General features: G+C 44.1%; 1 long non-coding RNA gene across 1 annotated transcript in view; it reads left to right on the forward strand.

Moving 5' to 3' along the window:
- LOC120399114 overlaps nt 1-12,830 on the forward strand; it is a 35,104-nt gene extending 22,274 nt beyond the window's left edge. The window contains exons 2-3 of the long non-coding RNA XR_005594964.1: nt 7,373-7,483; nt 11,782-12,830. This is a non-coding gene — a long non-coding RNA (uncharacterized LOC120399114). The remainder of the gene's footprint in view (nt 1-7,372; nt 7,484-11,781) is intronic.
- The last annotated feature ends 662 nt before the right edge of the window (nt 12,831-13,492 follow it).

Raw genomic sequence — 13,492 nt, forward strand, 5'->3', positions numbered from 1 at the left:
TTAACTCACCTATGCAGTATTTTCTATTCTTCTTTTGGTTAAATATATAATTTAATATTGGTCTTTTAAAACTTTTTTGTGGCGTAGACCACATCTTAATAGGTACTGTTTCATGGACTGTCTCCCCTCCATGTCTTGCCTGAAAAAGTCAATGCCTCCCTCTCTATTAACCCATCTTCCTCCTCCCCTTCATTTCTACACTCAGTAAAAGCACCATGTTTAACCATTGCCTTGATTTTTTCTCCTCCAGATCTATCTTGGATCCCTTCCCATCTGGATTCCACCCTATCTACTCAACTGAAAACACTTTCACCAAGGTCTCTGGCTAAGGACCTCTACTTCATCCTTATCTTCTGTGACTTCTCTGCTGCTTTTGATGCTGTTGATTATTATTCTCTCCCCCTTGACATTGTAACATTAGAAGACTTTTGTGATATTGTCCCCTCTTGGTTTTCCTCCTACCACTCTGACAGTTCCTTCAGCTTCTCTTTCAGTGGGACCTCCTCCACCCTCTCCCTTTCTTCTTGGCCCCCTCCCTGATCTTCTCACTCTACAGTCTGAGCAAGCAAATCCATTCACAGTGCTTCAGCTACTGTCTCTATGGTGATGATCTGAAAATCTACCACTCCTCCCCTGAACTTCTAATTCCATTCTTGTATTTCAGGCAGTCTCCTCTTGGATGTCTTGTCATCTGCATCACATTGACATATCCAAAATCAAATTCCTTCTCTTCCCTCAAAACCCCTCTTCACTAGATCACTTTGTCTCTGTCAACAAGACTATCATCTCCCTTGTCACTTAGGCCTCTAATTGACTTGAATGTTTGATTCATTCTCTCTTGCCCCATACATCCAGGCCATATCCAAATCCTGCTGCTTCTTCCTCCTCAGCACATTCAGGATCCATTCTTTACTTTCCATCCTTGCAACTAAATTTCTCATTCTCTCATTAAATCCCACTTTGACTACTGCAACACCTTTCTCTCAGACCTCTGTAAAGCCCACATTACTTCACTCTGGTCTATATAAAATGCTACAGCTAAACTCATCTTCCTTGTCCATTGATTTGATTGCCATTCTCCTCCTCAAGTTGTTCCACTGCTTCCATTTCCGTTATTGTATCAAGAGCCAGGACAATGTGATCAGCCAGCTCTCTGCAGACTACTAGTAAATGCTCTGTGGATCACAGTTTGAGAATCTCTGGCTTCCTATTTTATTCTTTATGACCCTGATCCTGCAAACCCATAAGGCTACTCATGTGCTTAAAGTTAAACTTGTGAATAAGTATTTTCAGGATCACGACCTACATTTTAAAAATTTACCCCAACCCTCACCCCGCCTCCCACTGAGCGGGGCAATATGGTCAAGTAAATGTTCTTGGAGGAGTCACCTTTTGCATATCCTGGCTATTTTAAACCAGCAGCCTTATGCTTGCATTGACATCGTTATTCCATTTCATTGTTTTCATTGTTCTTTTCATTTAAAATAAACTTGACTAAAGCGGAAAAGAGCAGATACATGATTTTTATTGTTAAATCTCAAGATCTTAATTGAAGAGCAGATTGTTACACTTTCGTGAACTATGCAGCAGTCTGTCCCCTGCCTATAACCAGCAGTGGGTGGATTATGCCAATGTACTGTCTGTGGGAGCAGATCATATCAGAGTGGATACCTGTGTGCCTTACAGAGGGGTGTAAAGGGAGTGGGTATGGTAGCCCTTTCCAGTCAAAGATTTAAGGAATCATCATATTTGAATGATACTTTGAACACAGTTCTCCATTATTGTTTATGTTTGGGAGCAAGATTGAACTGTTTGAAATGAACCTCCTTGGGATTTGTTATCAAAGCACAATCTGTGAGGATCTGGTACACTGCACGTATTGTGTACTTCTGTACCTCTCTAGCGGTTGTATTTTCAGCTGGTATAAACTGACATAGCTCTATTAAAGTCAATGGAGCTATACTGATTTGCACCAACTAACTGATCAGTGGCTTGAATTAGTCATGACCTCATTTATACAGCTCACTCCAACAGTCAGATTTAGATACTGAGGGTGCACTAAATTACACCAGCTGAGGATCAGGCCATAAATGTTCATTTTTGTCTTTATCAGGTTGTTGGATGATATGGTGGCTCCCTGGTGATAGATTACACCATGTTCCATCTCCCTCTAAATTTCCCTGTCTGATCATCTCACTGAGGATCTGAACAGTACCGGATTTACCATGGTGCCAATGGCACCATAGCGCCGGGCCCAAGCTCAGAAAGGGGCCCATACACTCGCTTCCTCCCCTCTGCAGAAATGGAGCCTCAGAGCAGCCCAGATCCAGCATGGGAGCTGAGAACCCACGGGGCCCTGGAAGATGTAGTTCCTTGGCCAGCTCCCTGCCTATAGAGCTGGCCCTGGAGCAGGGAAGGAACTACATTTCCCAGCATTCCCTTGTCCGCTATCAACAGGAAAGGGAGGGGGAGGGAGTGGGGAAGCTGAGAGACTCCATGCTCTGCAGCTTGCTGTGAATGGAGAGCTGGCTGCTAGAAGGGGGTGGCACTGTGAATGGGGAACAAGTGTGCCCAAAGAGTAGAAGGCTTTGGCCCTGATATCACCCTCAGGAGACTTCCCCAGACTGGCTTAGGGATGCTGGTGTGACCTCGCCTGGCAGCCCCCAAAGAAGGAATTGGGTGGACTAAATGGACAGTGCACCTCTGAAGCCTAGCAAGGGAGGTATGTGGATCCCACTAGAAGTTAAAATGATAAGTAAGAGAGAGGAGGCTCTATTAGAGGACCTGGGCAGCTTCAGATACAGTACAGGAGGATTTCCACTTCTGAGCCATGAAAATAGAAATTGACTTTTTCTTTCCAGATTTATCCAATAGTCAGAAAGGGAATCTAGCACCTGCCTTCCAGATTCGAACACTCTCAAAATTCAGGCATGCTCAAGCTCAATTTGGGCAACTATGACTTCAGTTCTCCCAAATCAAATATGCGGATCCATTATAATTTGCTGTAGAAAAAGTAGGATAAAATTGAGCAACAAATGTGGGGTCTTCCTAGTTCTAACTAGGACTGGAATTGTTATTTTCAACAGCCATTACCATTTATTTTAGTTTTGTTTGTTTAAAAGGAAGACAGTAATATTGCACTGGCAAATTCCCCATAGAAACGAAGAGTGGAACAAAAGAATAATAAAGGCACCTCAACTTTTCCTCATTTATGTAGGACAGTCTTATAATATGCATCCAGATATCTTCCAATCACACAAGCTGAAAATTGTTCCACTTTACTGCAGTTCTGTAACCATGTGGAAACCAGTCCTGTCTGTGTTCTGTGCACATCCAAAATTCTTACTGAATTCAGAAGTGCCTTGCTTTTGTAACCATACTACCTGGTATTTTCAGCCCTTGTAAGCAAAGCAGGTTTACATTTAGTAATTGGGTGGGAAGCTTCTCAGAAAAAGTTAGGTGCTGTAGGAGGTGTTGCTTATTCACTAGGTAAGGTGAGATCTTCCTGTTACGATAGTAAACCAGTGCCGCATAGAATGCACTTTGCTCCTAGAGTCTAGAATGGGGTCCTTTGCCTCTATACACAGCCCATAAAAGACAATGAAAAGACTCCCACTCACTTCAACAGGCTTTGGACAGAACTGATTATACACAGGGTAACTCCACTGTCTTCACAGGGTCCTGGTCTCACAGCGGAGGGGGGGCATGTGAGATTGTTGCAGAGATGCTGCTCAGGGATGGCAACCTCTTGGCACCCCAGCCTCCAAAATCATTCGGGCTGCACTTTCTGCATGACTATGTGATGGCTGAGGGGTACGTGGGAATTGGTGGCCTCTGCTGCAGGTGATGGGAATCTCAGGTACTTAAAGACATGGCCTAGAGGAAGGAAGTGCCTAACTCCAGAGTCTGCAGCTGCCTAGGGCCAGCACTGAGATTTAGAGTCCCTAGTGCCGCCATTGCAAGGTTCGAGCATGCTCAGCCTTGGAATTGCCACCTTGACCATTAGCTGCAGCTGTCTAAGGCTGGCCTCTTGCAACTGGCCCCATGGCTATAGCCAGAGAAGCTCCAAGTGGCTCTGTGACTACTGGGGGCCATTAAGCTAGAGCAGCTAAGGAACCTGGAGTTAACCTCAAGGAACAGAGGTCACCAATAGGAAAGGAATGTCAAGAGGAGCAGGGAAAGAGGAAGCAGGACAGGCTTGCAGTGGGAGAATAGCCCCACCTGGTTGGGGAGCATGTCCAAAGTAGAAAGGAAACAAGCTTGGGGAGAGGTGGTGGTGATCAGGTAGTAAACTAGCATGTAGATGGCAGCAGAGGGAGAAAGGCTGGTGTCTTCAGATTCCCTAGGGCTAAGTCCTCACTTTGGGGAAATGGTGTTGGCAGGTTGCTTGCTCAAACGGCAGGATGGGTGCTGAGGGAGGGATCTGTCAGAACTGATCAGGTATCTGCTGGCTTTAGAACTTTGAGCTGAGACTAGGACCACATGCCGTGACTGGTGACATAGGGTGGTACTGGAGACATGGCTATAGAAGGTCCGAATGAGGAAGGAGATAAATGTGTGGGGAGTTTCCCTGATCACTATGAAAGTTCTACTCACTGTGGACACTGGTAAGCCCACATGGGCGTACAGCTCAGTGAGAAAAACTGGGGGCTGAGGGAGCTGTGTATGGCAATGGATATAGTCATGTAGAGGTGTGTGATCAAAATGAAAAATGTCTCTGAGATTCAGTACTGGGTATACTATGGCACCAATGGCACTGCCACACCAGGCCCACACTCGGAGCCCACAGTGACTACATGGGGGCCCACAAATATGTTTGGCACCAGGGCCCACAAAAGGTTAATCCGGCCCTGGATCTGAAGAACTACCACCTTAACCTGCAGAGGTAGAAAATGCACTCAGTGTACAGTAGACAAAGTACAAATAAGAGCAAAAGCTTCCCATATTGAGAAGGGATCTGTTATAAATCCTATAGTATGGGCATTCATCACAAGAAAAGGAGATGTTAACCTCCTGGCCTCAGCGTCATGTGTTTTAAGCAGTGTGATACGACAAACACAGCCTGGAGGCCGCTTGCCTCATCTGGAACTGCAGCTGCAACTCCCATGCCTCTGGATGTGCATGTATGCACTTAAAGTCACACACATGCACATGCACTTCAATTAGTCACTGGGCCACGTCACTTTCAATGTCACTGTGCCACTCGCTGCCCAAACTATGGTTTCAGCACCACAGACAGTTCCTTAAAACATCACAAGCTAGTATATGGGAGATCTTTGACTTTCTTGACCTTGCACAGAAATGTTTCGTCCATAGTAAACTAAGGATTAGTTTTACTGCTAGTCTCTCTCTAGAGAGTAATGCTTCACTGTCATTCATGGAACTGCTGCTATCTTACATTAGCACCTTGGTCTAGTAGAGTAATTTTTACTGATTGACTGTGTTTTTTGTTTGTCTTTCATCTCCATCCTCTGAAGCATCAGAGATGGCCATGGCTGGAAATAGGACATTGGGCATGGTGACCAGGGATCTGAGGTGGCACCAAGCATTCTCTTTGCTGGCTTGTTCTTGCTCACATGCTCAGGGTCTAACTGATCATCATATGTGGGTGTAAGAGGGTACACTCACTGGTGTAGTGCCTCCTTGTGGCTACATCTGGGGACTAGCTTTTGTTTCATCTGGCACCCTCCCTTCCATCAGTTACTCATGATGCGACCCCACCACCTCTGCAAATTGGGGTGCTTCCTCTTCATGACTTGGCCTTCTGCCCAGGTCATTATATAGTTCTCCCCTTCTGGGGTAACAAAGTCCCACAAATAACAGTCCAATGCCTTTACAACTGGTCTTCACCTCCAGCTCTGGGCTCCATGGTCGTACAACCTCTTGGTTTAAGGCTTTGAATATCCTTATCCCTTACATCAGGGGGCTTTATGATACTTTTCCCATGGTTGGTAGGGGATGCCAGGCCCACCCTCTACTTTGGGTTCCAGCCCCAGGACTCTGTAGCTGGCAGCCAATGTCTACCCCTCAGACTGCTTGCTGTCTCCCTGGACCACTTCCTACCTCTTCTATCCTCCAGAGAGTGACTGCAGACTTTCTCCCTGCAGCCCCTTTCTGCTGCAAGTTTCCTGGATTTATAATCTCCACCCAGGCTCTCCCCAATTGGGCTTCATTAATTAAGCCTGGCTTTCTCTCTTTTCCAGGTGTGGGGTTTGGAAGGAATTTTCCCCAAGGTCAGAATGGCAGTGACTTTGAGTATTTTTCACCTTTCTCTGTAGGTGTGGATTATTTGCCAGGATTATCTGGGTATATCTCATTTAATCATTTCCCTGTCATTGCAGGGGCCTCCCGCACTGGTGCACCTCAGTCCCTCCTATTCTCTGCCTGTGTCACATAATGGTCTAGTCTTCTGTGGGCTGTAATGCTTTGGTCTCATTTTGGTTGTTGGCTTTAGTGTGCGGGTGTTCGGTGGTGTTGATGGCCTGTGATATTCAGGAGGTTAGACTAGGTGACATAGTGGGCCCTTCTGGCTTTAAACTCTATGCCTCTACAAGTAAGTACACATTCTCAAAAGTGTTTAGCAACCACAAGTCTCCACTGTGATACATGTGGATAGATTTTTCAGACAGCTCAGCACCCAATGTGGCAAGTGCTTTTGAAAACCTGACCTTATTTTACAGGCTTCACAGAAAATAAAATGGTGACTGATTCTTCATGGCCTTGTTATTTGTTCTGGCTTCTCTGACTTTATGCCATGTGAGAGGAGAAGACAGAATATGCTGAGAATGACAACCTATATGTTGTCATAAAATGACTTCCTGCTGCTTACCTGGTAGACAGTTCTTTTCTCCACCTCATCCATCTTATAAAAAGATACAAGACACATATTTTCCTATTGTTAGTTAGGGATCCCAGAGCTCATTCACAAGTCAGACTGACCAGTAGGTTATCCTACAGAAACAACAAAGGCAGCACCCTCAACATACTGGCCAAATTCATCCCTGGTGTAAACCAACTGATGGCAATGGAGTTAGACTAGGGATGAATGTGGTCCAATGAGCTTATTTCCATTAGGTTGAGTCTGTGGGGCCTTCCCTTCTGAATAGAAAAGAGGAAAATGGAAAAAATAAATTGCTCAACAGCTTTGGATGAATTTAATGTTGCAGAGAGACACTGTGCATTGTTCAATAAAACACTTCTTCTTGACGGTGTCTCTCAGCTCTAGACTCTGCCTCCACAGTTAGGTGAGCCTCAGGACACTGTGTGCTGGGAGTAATAAAGGCATTGATAGAGCAGTATGTACGCTGCCTGTGTAGAGACTAACTGATTCCACAAGACTCGTCTGCTAAGAAACTGTGCTTATGTTTTGCAGCTACATTGGAAGGAAAACCTACCCCAGAAGAATCTGGAGGAGAAAACAGTACCAACTAGCTGCATCTCTGCTCTGGCAGTTTGTTCTATCCCTGACAATGGAACAATCAATGTAAATAATCCATTAGCAGTTTACAGAGAATAACTTTCCTTACTCTGGCCCCTGTTTCTTTTTTCTGCATGCTTCTCCATGAGGGGGCACATTGCTCATCTGAAATATTAGGAAGCAACTGCTCTTTTCACTGTTAGGTGTATGTCCAGAGCTTAATTTATGCCAGGGCTTGCCAGTGCTGAGTCCTGGCACCTCTAGGCTTGGCAGGTCATAGTTCCAGCACCTCTGGGCTTGCCATGTCAATTATGAAAGTAAAACAATTGTGTGAGCCCCGGCACCTCTTTCGTTACAAATTAAAAACTGTGTATGTCCCTCAGCCAAAGAGAAAGTGACTCAGACTATAGAATGAATCTAAGATTTGTCTGGAGGGGCTTCAGGATTCCTCAGTGTTTTCAGTGGGGAAGTTGTTGAGTCAGGGAAGTCTAAACAGCTAATGGGAATAGAATGTAACACATAGCAAAGGAGGAGAACTCAATTAGATGGGGAATAAATTAACCAGGGAATGTTCCTAATCGTGTTCTCTCCATAGGACAGAACTCCATAACTGTATGGGGAAGGGAAAGGGGAATTAGCTCTGAATGGGAGGCAGTTCTTTAACAATCACTTGGCTGTAAAATATACTTAACGATGTGATAAATTACTTTCTGGGTATAGAGACATGTGCAATAGGATGGAGGGCGAGGTGGGGAGTTGTGATAGGATCCCTGGGGTGCAATCTGAACTGTGAGACCATTGGGCCCTCTGTCCCGGGCTCCCTCTCACACCGATGCTGTGACAAGCTGCAAGCCTCTGTCAGGTACTGCACTTACAGACATCCACAGGAAGGGACACACCCAGCTGAGTTACATGAATGCTTCTCCCAGCCACTCATGAACTAATAATAGAGAAGCTCCAGCCAATTCCCCCACAGCTCCCCAGCCTTGCACCCTGACCAGTGTAAGTTTATAACCCAGTCCACCCACCCTCCACTTGGTGAGGTCATACACCAGTTTTTGTACCTAAGCTGAGGTTTCCCAAGCACTTCAAGCAAAATACGCTGTTTTAGGTAAAGTAGAAAACAGATTTATTAACTACAGAAAGAGAGATTTTAAGTGATTATAAAGTTGTAAGCAGAAAAGAGCCGAGAAAGTTACCAAAGAAAGCAAAAGAAAAATGTACAATCTAACTCTTAAACCTTATTACATTCGTCAATATTTAGACCAGCAATTTGCTCATCTCACAGGATGTTACAGTTCTTAATACGCAGGCTTCCTCTTAAGCCTGGAACAGATTCCTCAGCTGACCTTCATCCAGGGGCGGCTCTAGACACCAGCGCGCCAAGCAGGCGCTTGGGGCGGCTGTTTCCCGGGGGGGCGGCATTTGACTCCTGTTGAGCTCCGGGCCTGCAGCGTCCACCGGAGCCCGGACGAGCGGACCTGCGCGGGTCCCGCCTTCCCGCGGCTCGGTTGAGCTCCGCAGGCTGCGGCAGGTCCTCGTCCGGGCTCCGGTGGACCTGCCGCAGGCATGCGGCAGGAGCTCAACCGAGCCTGGAAGAGGGGACCCGCCGCGGGACCGGGGAAGGGCGGCGCAGCGCTCCGCGCTGCTTGGGGCAGCCCGATTTCTAGAGCCGCCCCTGCCTTCATCTTCTCTTCATTCCAGTTGCTTTCAGTGAAGGTGGGGGAGGAGAAAAGCAAAAACATGCTGTCATAGTGTCCTCTTTTATATCCTTAGACCATGCGCCTAGAAGATATGTCCCGGTGGGCTTTGCTGAGTCACTGGACTGGGCAATCTCCCAGGTGTGGCCTTGTGCAACTGAGTCATAGAGTTGAGCAGTCCCCACTGTGTTGTGCTTGGGCAACTGTCATTGGATTGTAAATCCCTTGATTAATGGTTATTGAACACCCTCCTAGGCATGGGTCCTTTGTATGTCACTAGCAAACTTACAGCATATTTCAGTAACAACCAGGGGCGGCTCTAGACATTTCGCCGCCCCAAGCATGGCAGGCAGGGTGTGTTCGGCGGCTTGCCTGTAGGAGGTCCGCTGGTCCCGCGGCTTCAGATGACCTCCCGCAGCCGTGGCAAAACAGCTTCTTAACCTCTATTGCATTGGTTCCCTGTTCCCATCTCTGGGGGAAAACATGTTGGCTAAATGTCCACTAGCTAATCAGCTCAGACCTGTGACCCTTTGTTGTTATGAAAATTGTTGCTAGCACTATTAATAACATAGTAACATATTGCAGTAGCATTGAAAGGCCTCAATCAGGTCAGGGACCCATTGTGCTAGTGCTATACATACATATAATAGAGACTGTCCTTGCCCTGAAGAATTTACAACCTAAATTATATTTTGTATCCCTTCACTTATAAAACTAGGTGCCTTAGCTACTATTAGCCCAGTTGTGCAAGGCACAGAAAGAAGAAAAACTTAACTAACGTGTGTAAAACTCCCCTAAACATTACCTGAAATAGCTTTTCTGGCCACAAATTGTCATAACTTGAAAATGTGATATCTCAGGCAGATCCCAGGCTGGAACCAAGTGCTGTGTTTTCCATCCAAATGCTGGGAATCTCCCCTTTCAACGGTATAAACTCCTGTTTCAAGCTCTGCAGGGTTATGCAATGTAAGACCTTAAACCTGTCACTGCCCATTGACTGTCTGGACTTCAGAGGATTTGGGGAGGTATGCGTGAGCATGGGGGGAAGGGAATCCGCATTTGGCAGAAAGATGGAAATATTTTTGTCAGCTATGTGATGATGCTTGGGAGCTTGGAATGTTTAGAGTAAGTCCCAGTAGAGGTCATTTAGCACATAGCTCTGCAATTTACCATGTAGTTTAGGCTGAAATGTTTAAACAGCCAAGTACAATGTGCAGAATAATGTCTTTAAGGTGCCCTCTAGTGGCTTGTAGCAGAGATTGTCTATCAAAGCAAAACAAAATTCCATTTGACTGAATTTATTACAGGGCAGAAGGACCCCAACCCCTCAGTCCACACAGCAATTGAAGAAGCCATTGCAACTATTCACATTCAGCAGCATAGAATGTGAAAAGTAAAGAATGCAGCTCAGCTTGGCCTCAAGATCTGTGCAGAATGGGGAGACAATCCCCACTGTTCAAATGCCACAGAAGTCTGGATGCTAGTATGGCTGGTGCAGCTGGCTATGAAAAGAAAGTGGAAATTAAACCAACAAATGGATCTTTGAATAGATCTTTTTTTTAAAGTGCTGCAGCAACACATGGGGATAATTTCATTTATTCTCTTACAAAGTATCTAGGTACAAGAACTGCAGTGTTGAAACAACTGGAGCTAAAGTTACAGGGCCAGATCCTCAGTGCTAGTGCAAATTGGTGTAGCAAATAATAGAATATCAGGGTTAGAAAGGACCTCAGGAGATCATCTAGTCTAACCCCCTGCTCAAAGCAGGACCAATCCTAAGGCAGATTTTTACCCTAGTTCCCTAAATGGGCCCCTCAAGGATTGAACTCATAACTCTGGGTTTAGTAAGGCAATGTTCAAACCAGTGAACTATCCCTCCCCTCAGTCAATGGAACTATGCCAAATTACACCAGCTGAGAATCTGGCCCATAGTTTTCTAGCTAGAGTACCATAGTTTGGTTGAAAGGTAAACAAAACACAAATCAAGCAATTCCATTTTAAACCTCAAAATGCATTAAGTGAATTAATTGTGCCGTGTAAGTTACTAAGTTCTAGACAGGCTCCTAGTGTTTAATTGTTACTGGTTGTGTTTTTGAATCTTTACATTGGCATTAGTTCCCAATAGAATTAATCAGTTTTGACTACAGTAGAACCTCAGTGTTACGAACACCAGAGTTACTAACTGACCAGTCAATCACACATCTCATTTGGAACCAGAAGTACACAATCAGGCAGTAGCTGAGACCAAAAAAAAAATAAAAAAATACAGTACAGTACTGTGTTAAATGTAAACTACTAAAAAAACAGAGGGAAAGCAGCATTTTTCTTCTGCATAGTAAAATTTCAAAGCTGTATTAAGTCAATATTCAGTTGTAAACTTTTGGAAGAGCAATCATAATGTTTTGTTCAGAGTTACGAATGTTTCAGAGTTACAAACAATCTCCATTCCGAAGGTGTTCGTAACTCTGAGGTTCTACTGTATTGGCTGTTTGCCACAGCTGGCAAAAGAGTAGTAATAATTCAATATGACTGAATCATAAAATTTTAAAATTCAGAAGACCACAGAGCATTCTCAAAACTTTATAGTCATTTTTTAAATCTATGTTTAAATGTTAAGACCACTTTGTATTCATTCCCACCTCTAACTTTCTTTATTTCTTCCAGGTTCTTCTCCAGCTGTTGGAATCAATGGCAGATCCACTTCCAGCTCCCATTATGCAGCTCTGTCGTGGCAGTGGGAGACAGCACTTGCTACCAGAGAGTGAAGATCTGCTAAATCATCATAGATACAAACTTTACAAGAAGACAAGGTTGGCAGAACTTGCTTCCTTCCCCCCTTAGTCAGGGCTGGCAATGCAGACCCACAGAACACATGAAATTGATACTTTGACAAACCAGCTGGCCAGGCCTGATGTTCTTGGGCTGAAATCAGAGTTCTCAGTCTCCTAGGGGGACTGCCTGATTGATGACAGAGAAAAGAGCTAAGGTCAACCAGCAGCTCTATAGCAGAGCTAGGAGTAGAAACCAGGTCTCCTGAATCCCAGTCCTTCACCCTTTCTACTGTACTACACTAGCTCTGCAAGATAAATGGAACCAATCACAGTCATTTAGAACCTACACGAAAAGAGTGATTGGTCCTAAAAGAGTTCACTATAGTCAACATTTGTAATGGTAATTCCTTTTTTTAAAACTGTATCATGTTTTGCAGCACAGTAAAGGGACTTTGCAGTTCTGTTACCTTATGAGGCTAGGCTGTGAATGAGTGCAGTGTGATCACAATGGCCAGTACTTTCTTTAACTTTAAACATGCGCTTAAGACCCATTGACTTCAATGACACTTAAGCACGTGCTTTAAGTTAAACATCTACTTAAGTGTTTGTCTGGGTATGGATGCTTTCCTGGTGTGGGGTCATTTATTGGCATAATCTTGAGAAATGCGCTATTTATACAATTAGCATGTTCATGCTGTTGTGATATCTATTTCTAATAACTTGGGAGACACTCAGATGCCATGGTAATGGGAAGCCAGAAGTATTTCATAACCTGCCAAGACCTAAATGTATGACAGAATTTGTGACCAAAATCCAAAATGAAGGTAATGCAAAAATCATTCAAGCAGGAAAGAAAGTGTTGCAAGAATCATTCCTTTGATGTAAATAACTCTATACATTCAGTTTATTATTATGCATTTCTAATGTATATAATTTTCAATAATAAAATTATTATTATTTATTAAAAGTAATAAAATTATTATTATTTATTAAATTATTATTAAAAGTGAGGAGACACGCAGTTGTGTAGTTGCAGGTAACTTTGGGACTAAAAGGAGTGACTTCTCTTGAAATGACAGACATTTCACTTGTATGAGGCCAGATCTATAAAGAAGAGATTATTTTACCCTGGTTCTGTTGCTGCACCAAATCATGAACCATAAATACATGCTTGAAGCTGATACATTCCCACACCATCCAACTCTCTAGTTTCTTTGAAAAGTGCTAGAATTCTTTGTGAGGATACTCTTCATGGGGGAAACTTTCAAGCAGCAAAGATTTTTCCCATGAAAGTTTGCCGAAGATTTCAGCTCACCACAGAATATTTGCAAAGCAAAATGCAGATGTTTTTCCAAGTTCTGCTCACATGACCTTTAATTAAAAATGTTTCCCTTTAAAACTTGTGGCCTATAAGCATGCCTGGGGGAGTTGACCACAGTCATTTAGAAATAAAAAACTCTAGACATGTGGCTGAAATATGGCTGGGAGAAAAATAGAACAAAATAAATTAACTGACACTGAAAGTAACTTGAAATGCAACTGTTTAATTATGATGTTTTCCAGCAGGATGTTGGAGATTGAGGAAAGAAGGGAAACAAGGTACA

Source organism: Mauremys reevesii, linkage group 2 (assembly GCF_016161935.1).
Source record: "Mauremys reevesii isolate NIE-2019 linkage group 2, ASM1616193v1, whole genome shotgun sequence".
Lineage (NCBI taxonomy): Eukaryota > Metazoa > Chordata > Testudines > Geoemydidae > Mauremys > Mauremys reevesii.